Here is a 20,714-nt window from a genome sequence, read left to right as displayed (position 1 = left end):
TAATCACAGCACTGTGGGAGGCCAAGACAGGTGAATTGCTTGAGCCCAGGAGTTTAAGACCAGCCCAGGCAACACGGTGAAACACTGTCTCTACAAAAAATACAAAAATTAGCCAGATGTGGTGGCATGTGCCTGTAGTCCCAGCTACTCAGGAGGCTGAAGTGGGAGGATCACCTGAGCCCAGGAGGTTGAGGCTGCAGTGAGCTGTGATTGCACCAGTGCCCTCCAGACTGGGCAACAGATCAAGACTCTGTCTCAAACACACACACACACACACACACACACACACACACACAGCGACTTTTTGATGCCATGCTTTTTTTTTTTTTTTTGAGACGGAGTTTCACTCTTGTTGCCCAGGCTAGAGATCTCAGCTAACTGTAACCTCTGCCTCCCGGGTTCAAGCAATTGTCCCACCTCAGCCTCCCTAGTAGCTGGGATTACACGCACCTGCCACCATGCCCAGCTAATTTTTTGTATGTTTAGTAGAGACAGGGTTCACCATGTTGGCCAAGCTGGTCTCGACCTCCTGACCTCGGGCAATCGACCCGCCTCAGCCTCCCAAAGTTCTGGGATTACAGGTGTGAGCCACCATGCCCAGCTGATGCCATGCTTTCTTAAAATATCATGTGTAAAAGCTTTTAAATAGTCTATTTACAGTTGCTAAGTAATATTTAAGTTCTCTAAAGTCAACTTGAATGTACAAATTACTTTCAAGTCTTGGACAGTTTTTGCCTGTGAGGACTTCCCCATAATCACTAAGAACCTCAGCCCTACTCTGCCCTTGACCTCAGAGTTTCCTTGCCCTCTTGTCGGATTGCTGCCTTGAGAAAGTTCAGACAGAAGCAAGCTTTCTAATCAAGTGCCACCTAACGGTGTGTCAAAATTTGGCTGCCTCAAATCTTAATGCACAAATGAATTTTACTGAGTTTGAGGCCAGAATCAAGGACTTATGGTTAGAGGCTGAATGCATGATGGCTGTGTGAATTTGGGGCCTGATGGTGTCTGGCAGTTCATTTTTTCCAAAAGGATGGAGCTGTCTTCTACTTCCTCTTAAATGGAAAAAATTGGCCAGGCAAGTTGGCTCATGCTAGTAATCCCAACACTTTGGCTGCTGGATTGCTTGAGCCCAGGAGTTCAAGACTAGTCTGGGCAACACAGGGAGACCCCGTCTCTACAAAAAATACAATAATTAGCCAGGCGTGGTGGCATGTGCCTGTATTAGTCCTAGCTGCTTGGGAGGCTGAGGTGGGAGGGTCTCTTGAGCTTGGAAGGAAGAGGTTGCAGTGAGCCGTGATTGCACCACTGCACTCCAGATGGGTGACAGAGGGAAATCCTGTCTCAAAAATAAAATAAAAACGTAAAGGGAAAAAAATTATCCTAAAATATTCTATATGGAAAACAAAGAGATAAAAGCTCTGATAGGCATAATGGTCCCACAAAGATATCCATGTCCCAATCCCTGCAACCTGTAAGTACATTATGTAACATGCAAAAGGGCCATTGCAGATGTAATTAAGGTGACAGTTCTTAAAATACAGAGATTATTCTGGGTGATCCAGTGAGCCCAGTCTAATCACATGAGCCTTTAAAAGCAGAGAACTTTCTCCTGCAGGAGGCAGGAGAGATAAGGCAGAAGTCAGAGAGATTCAACACTTGAGAAGGAGTCAGTGAGCCATTGCTGGCTTTGAAGGTGAAGGGGCAACGTGACCAGGCGCACAGGAAACCTCAAGAGGCTCGAGGCCAACAGAAAGGAAATGGGACCTCAGCCCTAGCACCACAAGGAGCTGAATTTGACCAACAGCCTGAATAAGCTTGTTAGCAGTTTCCTTCCCAGAGCCTCCAGGAAGTAACAAAGCCCTGCTGCCACCTTGATTTCAGCATTTAGAGACCCTAAGGACAGTACCTTGCCAAGCCCACCCACCAAACTTCTGACTACAGAACTGTGAGAGGCCAGGCGCGGTGGCTCACATCTGTAACCCCCACATTTTGGGAGGACAAAGCAGGGGAGTAACTTGAGGTCAGGAGTTTGAAACCAGCCTGGGCAACCTGTCTCTATTTATAAAAATCGTTTGTGCGTGTAGAACTGTGAGATAATAAATGGGTGCTGTTTTAAGCTACTAAGTTTGTGGCAATCTGTTACGCAGCAATAGAAAACTAATATATGAGCTGCTTGCAAGTAGAGACCCCATGTACTTAAAAGGTTCTCAGATAAGTAAGAGGGATGATTCTTAAATTTTAAAGTTGGGGCTGGGCACCGTGGCTCACATCTGTAATCCCAGCACTTTGGAAAGCTGAGGGAGACAGATCACTTGAGCCCAGAGGTTCAAGACCAGCCTGGCCAACATGGCTAAACCCCGTCTCTGCAAAAAATACAAAAATTAGCCAGGCGTGGTGGTGTACACCTGTAACCTCAGCTACTCTGGGGGCTGAGGTAGGAGGATTGCTTGAACCCCAGAGGCAGAGGTTGCAGTGAGCCAAGATTGCACCACTGCACTCCAGCCTGGGCGACAGAGTGAGAACTGGTCTCGAAAAAAAAAAAATTGGAAGACACATTTAGGGATATAAATAAAAACATTATGGGAGGTATTATATTAGATCACAGAATCAGGACTTTGGGGCTCACATGTTGGCCCTGATGTTGCATTCTGCCGTGGACATGGAACTGGCCTGACAGATTCAGCTATGGTTATAGAAATTCAGAAAGACACAAAGGCTGAAGACAAGTGGGAGATATGGAGCTCTTATTTGTGTCGGCTATCTGCAGGTTCTGTGAGACGGGAACAGTAATGGTGCTGTGTTTTGCCCTCGGCTTGCCGTCACTGGAGTTTTCTACCTACCTTGTACAAAGCCAATCCGTTATCCCCTGCCTCGCAGCATCAGTCCAGTCCTGCACTCGCCAGGAGTATCAAACAGCTGGAAGATGAGGGCACACTTTTCCTCCCTGGGAAAAAAGTCAGTCCTTTCAAGAAGTGAACATACAAGGCCGCTGGTCCCCTTTGAGGGGACAGGACCAAAACAAGAAAGACATGTCTTGTCATCTGCTGTCTTGTTGTGTAAACCTCCATTCTATCCCATTTCCGTAAATTCTTTCAAAGGTTTGAGTTGTAGGACAACTGGGGCCTTTTCTCAGTTCGAGTCTTCTAGTTTGAACATTATAATTTAATGTGATTGTTAAGGAGTAAGAATGAAACAATTCCAATGCTACATAAAATAGAGAAATAACGGAAAGTTTCCAGTTTACTTCACAAGCTAACATAACCCTTCTACCAAAACCAGATACATGCACACACGCGCAAACACACACACATACACACACACACCTCAAGCAAGACAGATTAGTCTCACTTAGGCTATTTATATGGAATTTATAAACACACATCCTAAATGGAATACTAGGAAATTTAATTCATTAGTACAATATACTAAAATAATATTTCATACCCAAGCAGATCCTGTTCCAGAAATGCAATAGTATATATAGACCGTGTCTGTTTTGTACACTAGTATGGTCCTTGTGTCTGGCACAGTGCCTGGCACACAGTAGCATGTAAGTATTTGTTGAGTGACTGAATATTACTATTAATAAGCAGTTTGAAAATAAAATAAGAAGAAAAAGATCTGATGCAAGTACAAATTATAGCAAATATACACGTTTGTGTGTTATGTATGTATACACACATCATACATATTCCATACATATACATCTATGTATACATGTATATATGTGTATATGTGTATATATGTATGCATATATACATAAATACATATACGTGTGTATATGCATACATATGTGTATATACACATGTGTGCATGCATACGTGTATATATGTGTATATATGCTTATGCACATACATGTGTGCATATATGTGTGTATACACATGTACATACACATGCACATATACATGTATGCACACATGTGTATATATGTGTGTATATGCGCACACACACATATTTCACCCAAGAATAAACTTTTAAAAATGTATATAAGATCTGAATGAAGAATAGAGCAAAAGTTTGCCAAGGTACATAACAGAAGATAAATAAATGGGCAACATGTCACATACCTGTGTGAGAAAAGGCAATAATAAAAGATGTCAGTTCTTTTCAAACTAATTAATAAATGAAATGCAGTGTCCATTAAAATCTCAAAGAGATTTTGGGAGAGACGAGTCAGTAAATTGTTGCAGAAGAAAAGAAATATGAGGGGATTTTGCATAATTATTAAAATCTGTCATAAAACCACAGTAATTAAAACAGATTTGGCATAGAATAGACAGATCAGTAAAATAAAATTTAAAACCTGGAAACAGACTCACATATACACCAGTATTTTGCATATGATAAAGTTAGCATTTAAAATCAGAGAGGGGAAATATTATGCAAGCAAATCATGCTGGAATATTGGTTTCTGTTGGGGAAAATTAAGCTGGAGTCCCCACTGCATACCAATCATCAAGGTAAAGTTCCAAATAGATCAGTTATTTTTTTAAATACTATAAACAGAATAATGAGAAAATATAGAAAGTGTTTCTATAATCTTGAGTGGTAAAGATTTTTCAAAGCATAATACCTAAAGAAAAATATAAGAGATGCATAGATTTGCCTACATAAAAATTTAAAACTTAAATTTGATTTTTAAAAAAATAACAAGGCAAACCACAAACAGGGACAAGATGTTGGCAGTGTAAAAGACTGACAAAATATTAATAGCGTTAATTTTATTTTATTTTTTTATTTTTTTGAGTCGGAGTTTTGTTCCTGTCGCCCAGGCTGGAGTGCAGTGGTACCATCTCGGCTCACTGCAACTTCTGCCTCCAAGGTTCAAGCGATTCTCCTGCCTCGGCCTCCCGAGTAGCTGGGATTACAGGCATGCGCCACCACGCCTGGCTAATTTTTGTATTTTTAGTAGAGACTGGGTTTCCCCATGTTGGCCAGGCTGGTTTTGAACTCCTGACCTCCGGTGATCCACCTATCTTGGCCTCCCAAAATTGTGGGATTATAGGTGTGAGCCACCACGCCTGGCCTAATATCCTTAATTTAGAAAACACCCTTACAAAGCAGAAGGAAAAAGGCATACATTCCATTTCGAAAATGGACAAAAGGCAATTCACAAAAGAAGAATATGAATAAAAAAGAAATATTTCTTTTTTTTTTTTTTTTCTGAGACAGGGTCTCACTCTGTTGCCCAGACTAGAGTACAGTGGCTCCATCTTGGCTCGCTGCAACCTCTGCCTCCCAGGCTCAAGCAATTCTCCTGCCTCAGCCGCCCAAGTAGATTACACCGTGCGCCACCACACCCGGCTAATTTTTGTATTTTTGGTAGAGACGGGGTTTCACCATGTTTGCCAGGCTGGTCTTGAACTCCTGACCTAAATGATCCACCCACCTCAGCCGCCCAAAGTGCTGGGATTACAGGCATGAGCCGCCACACCCTGCTGAAAGGTTTACTTTCAATAATAAACACAGAAATGCAGATAAAGTAGAAAAAAAAATACCTTTTAATATCTCCTGGGTTACCAACAATTTACTTTTTTGTGTGTCTTTTTTTTTTTTCCTTTTTGTGGAGAATTGGGGTCTCACCACGTTGCCCAAGCAGGTCTCAAACTCCTGGACTCAAACTAGCCTCCTGCCTCTGCCTCCCTAAGTGCTGGGATTACAGGCGAGAGCCACTGTGCCTGGTCAGATTATCAACAATTTAAATAATGATAACATAAGCACTGTAAACAAAGACTTCATATATGTAGAAGACAGTCAAGGCTTTAAAAATATGACCTGGAAATACTGTGTGTAGAATTGTTTCTTTTTTCTTTTTTTCAATAACTGGTTTTTGCTTTATTCTGTAGTTCACATAGGACAATCCCAAATTCCACACTTGGTTTTTCTCTTCCATCTTTGTTATTCTTTCAATATCTTTGTCAACAGAGACTGTTTCTCCCAATAGCATATGCAGCCTCATCCAGGACACACAGGCCCTCAAAGATCCTAGCCCTCTAGCACTGCCACCTGGGCCTCCCAGGTGACCGCACCCATGCCTGTGCTGCGGCTCTGCCCTGGTCCTGTCACCCTGAGGTGTCCTTAGGGCAGGAATGCCAAACAGGCTCCATGTGATGTACCAACTCTGAGTAAATACAAGAGGCTGCCTGGGGCTGAGGGTTGAGAGACAGTCTGTGTCCGGCTTCCGTTACAAAGAATGCTGTGATCCATGAGCAATGCCTGCCGTGACAATACCCGTTAGAGGTACCTGGAAGGGTGTGGGGTTTGGAGGGAATGGGCTCAGAAAGGGACAAGGTGTGTAGCCCATCCTTGCCTTAGGTAGTTGTTCTGTTACCCAGGCTGTGCCGTCCCACCGGCCAGGTGGCTGAGGAGGAAGTCAAGCCCGCAAAGTTGCAAGTGGCTTCCCCGGGGCCTGCAGGGAACAGCATAAGCTCCAAGCTGGGTGGAGTTTGGAAAGGTGGACACACTAGGCCTCGTGGGGGTCTGCACACTGCAGGCCACGCTGGCATTAGCTCCAATCCTCTGGGGTCCATCTCATCCAAGCAAAGACAGCTGGTTGGCCTCAGAGCGTTATTATAGATGCCACTAGCAGGTAAAATATTTTTACAAGACCCGGACACAGAAACGGGCTGTACCTCTGGATAAACTTTTAGAAACTTTCCATCCAAACCAAAAGGATATAACTTCTAGGTGTTACCAAGAAACCTAAACTGAGTAAAAGACAGGCTTACTTTAATCAAATTCCAGAATGGGGTGCATGGCTTTGAAAAGCACTTTGTAGCAGAAGATGTAGGGGTGTGTGTAAAGCAAAGTTTCTAGAATACACCAGAGGAAACAGATGCAACCCGACTTGGCCTTTGCTTCACCTGGATGCTGCTCTGTTCCAGCAGTGGGTGGTTACTGGGTCCAGCTGACTTTGGGGGTGTCGCGATGCTCCGTGTGTGCGTCCAGGTGTCTGCTGAAGTCCTCCTCTCTCTGCCTGTGGGTCTGGGATGCTTTCTTCAGGATCCTTTCCATGTGTCGCTTCTCCTGCACTTTCTCCTGGGCTGGGGTCAGCTTGAACAGGCCGCACCACTTCTCCTCATTCTTTTTGCTTGTTCCCATCTCTTCCTGAGTTGTGCCTTGTCTTTGTGCTTCTTTTTCTTCTTCTGCTTGGTCACTCCAAGCTCTGTGATGCCTTTCGGCTTCAGGGGTCCCTTCTGGACCTGCTTGTAGGCCCCCAGGTCAGTAGCCTGCAGTTCAGTAGGTAGCAGAATTTTTTCTGGAGAAAAGATCAAGCAACATATGTGGAGATTTACGTCCAAGGATGTGCATCATAGAATTCCTGAAAAAAAAAAAAATATATATATATATATATATATATATATATATAGAGGCAGAATCTCAATATGTTGCCCAGGCTGGAGTGCAGGCCCAAGCTCCTGGGCTCAAGCAATTCTCTTGCTTCAGCCTCCTAAGTAGATGAGAGTATAGGTGTGTACTACCATCCCCGGCCAATTTTTAAATTTTTTTTGTAGAGATGAGGCCTTGCTATGTTAGCCAGGCTGATCTCAAACTCCTGGCCTCATGTGATCACCCTGCTTTGGCCTCCCAAAGCTCTGGAATTACAGGCATGAGCCACAGCAAATGGCCCTTAAAATATATTTTTTAATTTTTATGTTTTTTATTACATGTATCTGCTGATTGTTGGTTTTTTTTGCTTAAAATATTTTTAATGGAAATATTTAAATGTTCTCCAACATTGTGAAACCCCATCTCTCCTAAAAATACTAAAATTAGCCGGGCATGGTGGCATATGCCTGTAATCCTAGCTACTTGGAAGGCTGAGGCATGAGAATCGCTTTAACCCTGAAGGTGGAGGTTGCTGTGAGTCCAGATTGCATCACTGAGCTCCAGCCTAGGTGACAGAGCAAGACTCTGTCTCAAAAAATACATATATATATATAAATATTCAGCAATAGAAGACTACTTTGGTAGGTTATAGTCTATATGTAATCCCAGCACTTTTGGAGGCCGAGGTTCGGAGGATGGCTTGAGCCCAGGAGTTCAAGACCAGCCTGGGCAATATAGTGAGATCCCATCTCTACAAAAAATGGAAAATTAGGAAATTAGCCAGGAATGATGGCATGCACTTGTAGTCCCAGCTACTCAGGAGGCCGAGGTGGGAGGACCACTGGACCCCAGAAGGTCAAGGCCGCAGTGAGCCATGATTGTGCCACTGCACTCCAGCCTGGGTAACATGCCAAGACCCTGTCTCTAAAGGAAAAAAAAGTGTGTTCTGACTTGGTAAATATTAGAATATTTAAGCTATTAGGCTATGAAGTCAGAGCTGGATTTAAACCCATCTCTTCCTAGCTGTGTATTGTGAGACAATTCGCTTAACCTCTCTAAGCCTCAGTTTCCATATCTATCTATTTTATTTATTTTTTTCAGAGGCAAGGTTTGCTACATTGCCCTTGGCGGTTCTCCACCTCAGCCTTCTGAGTAGCTGGGACCACAAGCTCGCACCACCTTGCCCAGCTACCTTTTAAAGCTGTGGGATTAAATAAATCAGTTTCTATGATGTGCTTATAAACACAGTGCCTGGCATTCAATAAATATTCACTGCATATATATATAATGATTGAATACTAAATCTTGAAGTCAGTGATGCTGGCATGCAAAAGACATTTAATAAACATCTTTGAAAAAATAAAATACGATGAATATGATAGGAGATTAGGCTGAGAAAATTGTGTTTAGGTCAAAAAGAAAATTTGACCATAAAGTAAAGAGACTTTGATTTTCTATGACTAATTAATGAACTCAGGAGGGAATGCCAAAGGATATCTTTTAAAAATGTTTTGAACAGTAGCAGCATACTGAAATAAACATATGTAGCCTCACAAGGTGAATTATTTGGAAGACAAAACGCATTTAGATGTAACCGTTCTATTAGTATGTATGTTGTTTTCTTTTTTTTTTTTTAGACGGAGTCTCGCTCTGTCACCCAGGCTGGAGTGCAATGGCGTGATCTCGGCTCACTGCAACCTGTGCCTCCCAGGTTCAAGCAGTTCTCCTGCCTCAGCTTCCCGAGTAGCTGGGATTACAGGCACCCGCCACCATGCCCAGCTATTTATTTTTATTTTTAGTAGAGATGGGGTTTCGCCAGGTTGGCCAGGCTGGTCTTGAACTCCTGACCTCAGGTGATGCACCCACCTCAGCCTCCCAAAGTGCTGGGATTACAGGCGTGAGCCACCGTGCCCAGCCAAAATATATGTTGTTTTCTATGTGGTAACTTTATAGCCATTCTCTACATGGCCCACTTCAAAACAGCCCTGGGAGCAGCCTTTCCTTTATTCAGCAAAGGCTCTCTGAGCCCCTAGGATGGGCTAAGCACTGCCACGGGCCCGAGGTCTTTGCCTTCATGGAGCTGCCGCTGTGGACTGTGCTGGGTTGTGATGGGGGACAGTGATGCAGTCTCGCCTCCTGTGGACGACTCGGGAGGTTCCTAGTGGTCTGGAAACACCCAGGACAGCCCTGAGCTCAGCTCCCGGAAAAGGAGGCGTCTTCGGACTCTGTACCGCATACCCAATTGTGAAGCCTGGGCAGCTACACTGAGGTTCTGGGCGTCAACTCTCCATCTACGAAATGAGAGCATTACACAGATGACTTCAGGGTTTTGTTTGTTTGTTTCTTAATCCTATGAACAGAAAGAAATTCACTGTGACCAAACACACACACACACACACACACGAATACACGCACATGGACACAACTGGAAAACATGCTTACGAATGCCAAGGCCACTCCCACTCTGAAACATGTGGGGGATTTTGGTCGTTTTGTCTTTCTTTTTTTTTTTTTTTTTTTTGAGACAAGTTCTTGCCCTGTCACCCACGCTGGAGTACAGTGGCTCAATCACGGCTCACTGCAGCCTTGATCTCTTAGGATCAAGAATTCTCCCACCTCAGCCTCCCAAATAGCTGGGACCACAGGCGCAGGACACTATGCTGTCAGCTAACTTTTGATTTCTTTGAAGTAGAGACGAGGTCTTGCCATGTTGCCCAGGCTGGTCTCAAACTCCTGGGCTCAAGTGATGCTCCTGCCGCAGCCTCCCAAAGTGCTGGGCTTACAGGGGTGAGCCACCGCGCCTGGACTGAAACACCTGTTTTTCTAGTGGAAAAGGTCTGGCAAGGAAGCAAAGTCCCTGGTTGTTGGTGGCTGCCAGCCTTATGGGATCTCAGGCAAATTGTGTCATCTCTTTAGACCCTTTGCTGTAATATAAGGCGTCTGGCCTAATGATGTCTGAAGTCCCTCCATTGCTAAAATTCTGTTTTCTAATCATTCCATTCCATTCAATGGTCCTATATTGAGCACTTGTGCCAGGCACTTTCTAGGCCCAGGGGCTGCAAAGGGGAATGACTTGTAGACCCCACCACTGAAGGACCCACCACCTTACTGGGTGAGCCAGCACGGGAAGCACAGAGATGGAGATGGGTATGTGTGGGCTTGTTCCAGAGCTGGACGTGCCTAAAGACCCTTTACTGAGGCCATGATCTCCACTTGGCTCTCATTTGGGCCTACGCCATTTCTGTAGACTTTAAATGGGCAATGAATATACTAGGTGTCACCAAACACATATTTCCACCACATTTCCACCCCTACTCCAGAGGATTTTGTTTCAAGGGGAAGCGTCTAGTCATCCTATGTGGCCAGACTCTGCGTAGGGCAAGCTCTGGCAATAGGGCCAAACAATGCACGTGACAAAGGACAAATGCAGGATACAAAATATAGCTAATTGCTGTGTTAATTATCTTACTCAAGTCTAAATGTTTTTCAGCCCTCGCTCTCCACCCCTGTGAGTTGTTTATCAGTTACATTTTTAAAAATTGATGTCATGCAAAACATAATTATATTCCTAGTATTCCAATTCCTCATTTTAGACCCATGGCCATATCCATTTGGTCACTTTCCATCACAAGATACTGTTTGAATTGTCAGCTCAAAACCTCCCACTGCCCAACAAGGCCAAATGCCAACACGAAAAAAACCCCACAAGCCAATGGAGTTTATTTCTAATGCCAGACACAGCTTTGAAATACAGGTTTAGACAGCATGAGAACTGGCCGGTGAATAATTGCTTCAACAGCATCAGCCCTTTAAGGGCCCAAGGAGTAAACATGATCTTCTATGTGAATAAAATGCAATGGCTGTGCAGAGAGGAGACATACGAAAGGTTTACCTTGGGCAGCACAGTCAAGAGCGGACTGTTTCCTTGCTCGAGTGTGAAAGCCCATCTATAAACAGCTTTCACAGCTCTGTGGTGCCAGACAATTGCACCATTGAAAGACGGGACTGGTAAGTGCTCCCCACTTCCAGGGATTATTCTGTGTGTCTCAGTAGAAGTAGGGTGCTTTGTCCTACTTCCCCTTTGTGTGAGTAAATGTCTTTTTATTCTAGGAGCCTCCGTTCCTGCTCTCGGTCTCTTGCTGTTATTGTTTAACCTTCTCGGCATGAGGGAAGCCAGAGGCAGAGGGAGTCGGCCACAAAACCTGCCCATCTCAGTGCCTGGTGAGGAGGCATTACCTCTCTAGAAGCTGTCCACTCACCACAGACCCATTCCTCAGAATGAACTCAGGATGTTTGGGATGTAGTTTTCCTGGGAAGCAGTAAAGCCATCCAGGAAGGCATAGCGAACCACACGATCCAAAAATGTTTATTGAGACCCACCACACACCAGCATGTTCTAAGCCCTGGGGAAAGAGCTTTGCTTATAGCCAAGTCCCTGCTCCCCTGGAGCTCGCTGTCCAAGAGGCATGATGATAACATGCAGATAAATACCTGGAATGTCAGGTGGCATGGAGGGCAAGGAGGAAGGAGTGATCAGGGCAGGGAGAGACGCTGTTCTAGACGGGCCCCTCAGGACAGTTCCTCCGATGAGGCCATATTTGAATGAAGAAAGAGATTGAGTCACACAAATATCTGAGGCAGGAGGGCTTCAGGCAGCAGAAACAGCAATGCAAAGGCCCTGGTTTGGGGTGTGCCTGGCATCTTGAAGGACCCCCAAGTGGCATTTTAAGGAGCTGGTGACAGCAATTCCTCCCAAAGAGCCTCTTCCAGGAGACACTGAGTGAGATGGCAAATGAGAGGCTTTTCTAGTAAAACTGCTAGTGAAGGCCGCACATGGTGGTGGCTCATGCCTGTAATCCCAGCACTTTGGGAGGCCAACTGGGAGGATCGCTTGAGCCCAGGAGTTCGAGATTGCAGTGAGCTGTGATCATACCACTGCACTCCAGCCTGGACAGTAGAATTAAACCCTGTCTCAAAAACAAACAAACAAACAAAACAAAACAAACCTGCTAGGGATGATCATTCCATGTGAACAACTTGTTGATCCTGCCCATAATTAGAGCTCAAGTCTTCTAAGCCCTCCCCACAGTCTGCCCACATGTGTTTTCTTAGAGGCCAAAGCTGCTGAAATCCAAGCAGCCCCACAGGCAAAGCCACAACAGGATGAAAGAAAGAAATGGGCCAGGAGCGGTGGCTCACACCTGTAATCCCAGCACTTTGGGAGGCTGAGGCTGGCGAATCACCTGAGGTCGGGAGTTCGAGACCAGCCTGACCAACATGAAGAAACCCCATCTCTACTAAAAATACAAAATTAGCTGGGTGTGGTGGTGCATGCCTGTAATCCCAGCTACTTGAGAGGCTGAGGCAGGAGAATCGCTTGAACCTGGGAGGCAGAGGTTGTGGTGAGCCAAGATCACGCCATTGTACTCCAGCCTGGGCAACAAGAGTGAAACTCCGTTTAAAAAAAGAAAGAAAGAGAGAGAGAAATGTCTGAGCCGGGCGCAGCGGTGCGCACCTGTAGTCCCAGCTACTCGGGAAGCTGAGGAGGGAGGATCACTTCAGCCTGGAGTTCAAGGCCAGCCTGGGCAATGTAAAAATTTTTTTAATAAAAGGGTCCGGTCTTAAAAACATTTGTGAAGAAAACTAGGTCTTTGATTGCTTTCTGTCAATCACCTACTATTATAAACAATTCATGTATATTAGCTTTTATGTAGACGTGATTATCCTCATTTTACACAGGAGTCACCTGAGCCTCAAAGAGAGGAAGCAAATGGCTCTAGACCACACAGTGCTAAGAATCTGTGAATCGCCCCAGCTACTTGGGGAACTGAGGCAGGAGGATTGCTTGAGCCCAGGAGGTTGAGTCTGCAGCGAGCCGAGATCATGCCACTGCACTCCAGCCTGGGTGACAAAGTGAGAGAGAACCTGTCTCAAAAAAAAAAAAAAAAAAAAAAGCAGTGAATTGGGATTTGAACCCAGGCTGCCTGCTTCTGGAGCCTGTATTCTTTCTACGGCAGAGCATCGCCCCTGTGCGTCACGATGATATGCATCCAGTACCATGGAACCATTGCTAACCCAGCTTACAGAGTCCTGTCTGGGAGCAGACTACCAGCCTTGGTTTGTGGCTGCATGGGGACTCCCCATAGCTGGCAATTTGTTTATACAGAGTGGCTGTCACTTAATTCGGTAAAGCCTACATTTCCATGTCTCTGTTTCAAGTTTGGCGGAACCACAAACTTAGGGGGTGGCTCGCTGCCCCACCCTCAGCCCTCTCCACATCTGAAATGCCATGGTGGGTGCTCAGACGGTGAGACCGAGGGGGGCCCCCCAGCTTTCGGAGATACCCCCATGTGCTTTCACAGTCAACCAATGCTTTCTCTCCAGAGGCTTCACTTCTGCACTAATGCTGCAGGTGTAGCTCTCACACCTGAAACGACACACAGAGGTTATCACTTTCCTTTCCCCAAAGAGACTTCTAGCACATGGAATCATGGAACGTGAGGGTCAAAATGGACGTGAAGTTCTTTGAGCCCAGTCGTCTTCCAGTGGTTCCCTCACTACTCCATCTTTCTGCCAAGCAGCCATCCTGTTCGAGCCTGAACACTCCAGTTTCCCGGGAACACACCGGCTCCCGCAGCTATTCTTTCTGCTATTTCATCTGGGCACCTCTGAGCAGCTTCTCTACCCTGTGCCAAAGTCTGTCTTCCCTTCGTCTCTACTGTGTGCAATTAACGGATACTCTTCGTGGGAGCTACATAGCACACCTTGAATACCATCTATGTGGAAGCCAAACAATTGCTTTATAATTCTATTGATATAGCCTGCAGTCACAGCTTTTTTTTTTTTTTTTTTTTTTTTTTTTTTTGAGATGGAGTCTTACTCTGTTGCCCAGGCTGGAGTACAGTGGTGCCATCTTGGCTCACTGCAACCTCTGCCTCCCAGGTTCAGGTGATTCTCCTGCCTCAGCCTCTTGAGTAGCTGGGACTACAGTCACGCGCCACCATGCCTGGCTAATTTTTGTATTTTTAGTAGAGACAGGGTTTCACCATGTTGGCCAGGCTGGCCTCGAACTCCTGACCTCATGTGTCCTCCCACCTCGGCCTCCCAAAGTGCCAGTCACAGCTTTTTTTGATATTCATATAACACTGTTGATTCATATTGAGATTTTCATCAACCAAAAGTTAAGTATTTGTTTCCTTTTCTTTTTTTTTTTTTTTTTGGCGTCACATTAGTATTAAGCCGTACCCCTGTGTCCACACTAGTACAGTGCGGTGATTTCATGGACCATTACAAGATTTCGCATTATTCCTATTGAACTTTCACTAGATGCTCATCAATTGACTGGATCTTCCTGGGTCTTGTTGCTGTGATCCATCTGCTTTATCCCTCCCACCTTCACTTCACCTGTGAGTAGTCAGGGAAGCATGTGTTTTGCTTTATTTTTGTTTTGAGACAGAGTCTCGCTCTGTCACCCAGGCTGAAGTGCAGTGGTGCAGTCTCAGCCCACTGCAACCTCCGTCTCCAGGCTCAAGCAATTCTCCTGCCACAGCCTCCCAAGTAGCTGGGATTACAGGCACCTGCCACAATGCCCGGCTAATTTTTGTAGTTTTAGTAGAGATGGGGTTTCACTATGTTGGCCAGGCTGATCTCGAACTTCTGACCTCAGGTGATCTGCCTGCCTCAGCCTCCCAGCATGCTGGGGTTACAGGCGTGAGCCACCGTGCCTGGCCAGGGAAGCATGTGTTGATAGGGTCTCAACATCAAATACCTGTAGAAGCCAAGGAAGTAACGTAAGTGGACCCCCAGGGCTGGGTGGACAAGCCCAGGGGCTTCTTCAGCACCCTCTGGACACAGTCCTCCAACCCCTTACTAAACCACCTCCCCAGGTTGACATCCAGCCTCCCACTGCCTATCCTGCCCAGATACACTGGAGAGTGCTTTCTAGAGGAAGTGCTGCATCTCAGAAAGGGCTATAGTGGAGGGGAACAGAGCTCAGGCTCTGGAGTCAGACAATGCTGGGTTGTTGCCTTCCCTTTTCCATTCCCTGGCTGTGTGACATTGCACAAGTGCATTTACTTCTCTGTGCTTTGGTTTTTCTCATCTGTAAAATGGGGAAAATAATAATGTCTACTTCATAGGGTTGACGTAAGTATTTTACACAATCATTCATGTAGTGTATTCAGCTCAGGGCCTAGCACATAGAGATTACTTAATACAATTCACCTATACTGATTATTTTTGTGGTTACTATTATCATTGCTACAACGATTATTAGGAATCACACTGTTATCTCTGACATCTCCTACAGATGGTGGCAGCAGGACAATGGAAACAACCCGTTGAATACAAAAGAGATGCTCTTGAACACACACCCAACCCTCTTCCTTCATTCACACCCCCCGGCCTGATATCGGCAGCACATCGCTATGCTCCTCTTGGAGAAAACTCCTCTCGAGTTGAGAGTGGAAACACCAGCTTGCCTTCGCGTGACATGGAGCGAGCGGGTCATGCCACTCCTCTCCTCAAAAACTTTCAGTGAGGTCCCTTGTATCTTACAGAACAAAGTCCAAACTCTCTCCTGTCATTGAAGAGTCCTCTCCCAGGTGGCCGTGCCACATCTCCAGCTTGTCTCTCAGGAGACCTTCTCCAGGGCCCTGCCTGTCCACACATAGGACTCACCACTCCCTGGGCGAGCCTGGGCCCTTCCCCACCCATCCTGTGCTTTGATTCCCCAGGGGCGGTGCCCTTGCCGGACTCTTCATGGACTAAATCCCACTCGTCCTGCAAAACCTGGCAAAATTCAAGGCCACTGGAGGAGCTCTTCCTTTGAGACTCTCCAGCAGGACTTGCCGCCTCTGCGCGGGGTGTGTAGCAAGCCCTGCTTGCCATTGCCACTCCGTTGCTGCAGAATGAGTGGGATTTGGTCTCTTTCGTGACTTCCCCAACACACACACCCCACCCCCACCACATAGCACAAGGCTGAGAACACTGGGAACGCTCAATAAAGAAATATTTTTGGCCTGAATGAATGGCCTGAAGGACTGCTCCTTTCAACAATTATGGCCCAATAAATTATACCAACATTGCCTCCTGGAGGGAAAGGCCACACCAAGGCCTCCACAGATGGGGAAACTGCTCTGTCTGCCAAAACCCAGATGCAGGGCAGCCTTGGCCCTGCTTGGCTGTCTACCTGAATCTGGGTTTAACAACTTGGCCTGCAGTTTTACAGCCTGAATCACCAGGCTCAGCAGAACAGCATGAGTTCTTTGTCCGCATGCTGCTGCCAGGTGTTGAAGGAACCGGCTGCAGTGACTTACCCGGCTCAAGGAGACCTGCAGGCGGGGCAGACGGGTGCCTGCACCCCAGGCTGGGAGGCCAGGGGACTTGTCTGCAAAAGAAACCCTTGTCTGGACCCTAAACAGAAAAAAAGAGGTGATGAAAGTTTACATGAGGACCCGGCTCTGGGTGGTGCAGGGGGATGCGTGCTAGCTTGGAGGTTGGGGGTAGGGGCTGTGGAACATAGAGTGACCTTCAGGTCACTGAACAAAGCTTAGAGGGCCCAGACTCAGTCAGATTTTATTTCTATAGCTGTAATAGTTGTGTGGTCCTAGGAAGCATGCAGGAAGCCATCCAATTTAAGCTTTTAGAGCTGGGGTTACATATCTTAAGAGCCGAAGAAATGCAGTATCCAAACAAGTGATATAAGGCATGAAGACTCGTGCAAGGAGAGGTTAGAAGGGTCTCTGGCTGTATGAGCGTTCCCTTCTTGGGTTATGAAGTCATTGATTCAGCATCTATAAATAGAGCTCACGGCAATGGCGTGCTGGTTACGGTTTAACCACCAGTTCTTCCAAGAAAAAGCCCTGACTTGAGGCATTTGCAGATTTCTGTGGTGTAAATACACCCACCATGGCCAATTTCAAACTACCCAGAAGGTAGGCCCAGAATGTAGAGCTGGGAAGAGATTGCACAGCCAGCTCTTGTGAGCCTGGGCAAGCCAGCTCCCGTACACACTGATTCCCAGCAGTCTGTCAGCGTCACCAGCAAGAATCCTACCAGTAGCCCACTTCTTCGGTAGTTTTGCAACCTCAAGCAGTGCAAGTCAATGAGGCAACCTCAAAAATAACATGAGACAATAACCCCCAAAATTGTGTGAGATAAGATAATAATTCCCTTACTGGGTAAGCATTTTTCAAACTTGCTACTATTTATTTTATTTTTTATTTTTATGTTTTATAGAGTAGAGGTCTCACTACATTGTCCAAGCTAGTCTCAGACTCCAGGGCTTAAACAATCCTCCTGCCTCAGCCTCCCACAGTGTTGGGATTACAGGCATAAGCCACCATGCCCTATTTATTTATTTATTTTAATTTGTTCAGACAGGGTCTTGCTCTGTGTCCCAGGCTGGAGTGCAGTGATGCAGTCATAGCTCACTGCAGCCTCAAACTCCTGGGCTCAAGGGATTCTACCTCATCAGCCTCTGGAGAAGCAGGGATTACAGGCTTATGCCAACATGCCCAGCTAGTTTTTTATTTTTTGTGGAGATGTAATCTTACTACATTGACCAGGCTGGTCTTGAACCCCTGGCCTCAATCAATCCTCGCGCCTCGGCCTCTCAGAGTGCTGAGATTATAGGCATGAATCACCGCGTCCGACCTACAATGCTTTTGCAGATATTCACCAACATGCACAGAGCGGCAAAAAATTTGAGTCAACCGACAAGCACATTTCTAGCAGAGGCTGAACAAGGCAACGCTCTGACTTCCTGTTTCAACTGTCATTTTGTGAAGAAATGTCCTTTTCACAGTCCATTTAGTGCCAGGTTTTTCATATTTTTGTCCTTTTTCTTGGGGATGGTGCTGTGTAAAATGGTCCCCACGCGCACGGCTGAAGTGCTGTCTAGCGATCCTAAGTGCAGAAAGACTGTGATGCACCTTCCGGAGAAAATACATGTGTTAGATGAACTTTGTTCAGGCAAGAGCTATAGTGCGGTTGACTTAATTCAATGTTAATGAATCAACAATATTTATTAATAAGGCATCTTTAAACAGAAATACACAGCTGGGAGCAGTGGCTTATGCCGGTAATGCCAGCACTTTGGGAGGCCAAGGCAAGAGGATTACTGTAGCCCAGGAGTTCGGGACCAGCCTGGGCAACATAAAGACTCCATCACTACAAAAAAATTTAAAAATTAGCTGGGTATGGTGGTGCACACCTGTGGTCCCAGCTACTCAGGAGGCTGAGGTGGGAGAATCATTTGAGCCTGGGAGGTTGAGGCAGCAGTGAGCCATAATTGCGCCACCACTGCATTCTAGCCTGGGCAGAGCAAGACACCACTTCTCCAAAAATAAAACAAAATAAAAGAAAACCCAAAAAATCATAAATGCACGTAAAATAAAGTCATATATTAATCAGTTGACAAAACTCTTGTGACCAGAGACTCTCAGGAAGCTAACCCTGTAACTCCCCTAGGCTCAATGGTTCAGTATTCACTAATTCAGTGTCCGTAGTGACCTTATCAAATGCAGTTGCTATGAGTAATGGAAATCTACTGTATCTGCAGGAGAGTGAGGAACTGCCACGGCCCAGCCCACAGTGTCAGATCCCAAGTAGGGTAAAGAGGGGAGGAGAGGATCCATGTGGCAGTGGTTCAGAGTACGGAGTCAGAGTGCATACAGGGAAAAGCCAGCAGCAGCTCAGGTGGGAGATTCATCACACACATAGGTGGTGATGAAATAAGTAAACATGGCCCGGTACGGTGGCTCACGCCTGTAACTCCAGCACTTTGGGAAGCCAAGGCGGGCAGGTCACCTGAGGTCAGGAGTTCAAGACCAGCCTGACCAACATGGTGAAACCCCGTCTCTACTAGAAATACAAAAATTAGCCTGGCGTGGTGGGGTGCACCTGTAATCCCAGCTACTCAGGAGGCTAAGGCAGGAGAACTGCTTGAACCCAGGAGGTGGAGGTTGTGGTAAGCCGAGATCATGCCATTGCACCCCAGCCTGGGCAACAACAGCAAAACTCTGTCCCCCGCCAAAAAAAAGAAAAAAGAAAAGAAAAAGGAAAGAAAAAACGAAATAAGTAAACATATTGAGGGCAATGGAAGCCAGGGTGCTCTCTGTTTCTGTCACTGAGGGGACCCAGGAGCAGCATCACTCCAACAACAATGGGCCCCCTGGAGCACAGGTCTTGGCCATAAATACTATTTTCCACAGCTCCTTGGAGAAATGGATGCTTCCAGGGTTAAGGCAGGCAAAGTGCAATATAAACCTGAAACATCTTATTTTTCCAGAAAGCACACAATTACTCAAAAACAAAAAAAATTATGGGGGCATGTCAAAAGGAACAAGCCAAGCTGGGTTCGGTGGCTGACACCTGTAATCCCAGCACTTTGAGAGGCTGAGGTGGGCAAATCACTTGAGGTCAGGAGTTGAAGACCAGCCTGGCCAACATGGTGAAACCCCATCTCTACTGAAAATACAAAAATTAGCTGGGCATAGTGGCATGCATTTGTAATGCCAGCTACTCAGGAGGCTGAGGCACGAGAATAGCTTGAACCAGGAGGTAGAGGTTGCAGTGAGCATGTCACTGCACTCCAGCCTGGGTGAGAGAGCAAGACTTCGTCTCAAAAAAAAAGGAACAAGCCAGCTTGATGAGAGACAATATGAGATTCAAAATAATGATAGTAGTAGATTATAACTCAAACATAGATAGATTAATTAATTGAAAGTTTTATTTGCATTTTTAGTAAAAATGGGATATTTGCATAGCTTCAAAATACATCTTTGCAAAATACTGATTAGTTACAAAGAGAATAAAAAGTTAAGTTTACAGCAGAAAGAAATGACAGACACCATCTTAATCAAATGATCTTAGTCAACATCATTAATAATGAGAAAAACTGAAATCATGCACCAGTCGATAAGATGCAATAAAGAATACAGCATCATTTCTGTCATTTTTCTGCCTGACGGATAACCTGAATCTGATCATGAGGATCAGACATACCCAAAGCGAGAAATATTCTGCAAAATAATTGGCCTGTACCTTTCAAAAATATCAAGGACGTGAGGCTGAGGAACTATTCCAGACTGAAAGAGAAGGGAGAGACATGACAACTAAATGCTACACGGGATTCTGAGCTGGATCTGCCTGCTGTACAGGGCATTGTTAGGACTAATGGTAAAACTTGGATGTGGTATTAGGATCTAATGATAGTAATGTATCATGTTAATCTCCTGATTTTAATGGTTGTGTTGTGGTTATACAGGAGAATGTCCTTGTTTCCAGGAAAACAGACACTATATATTCACAGGGGATGGAGTATTAAGTTAGCAATCCTCTCAAATGGTTCAGATAAAAAGTTCTTTCTAAACCAGGCACAG

General features: G+C 45.6%; 1 pseudogene; it reads right to left on the bottom strand.

Annotated features, from left to right (window-relative positions):
- Positions 1–6,894: 6,894 nt before the first annotated feature.
- Positions 6,895–11,276, bottom strand: LOC101144882 (protein FAM32A-like; annotated as a pseudogene).
- Between the last annotated feature and the right edge of the window lie 9,438 nt (positions 11,277–20,714).

The sequence above is a fragment of the Gorilla gorilla genome, chromosome 8 (assembly GCF_029281585.2).
Source record: "Gorilla gorilla gorilla isolate KB3781 chromosome 8, NHGRI_mGorGor1-v2.1_pri, whole genome shotgun sequence".
Lineage (NCBI taxonomy): Eukaryota > Metazoa > Chordata > Mammalia > Primates > Hominidae > Gorilla > Gorilla gorilla.
This window is presented reverse-complemented; position numbering and strand designations above follow the sequence as displayed.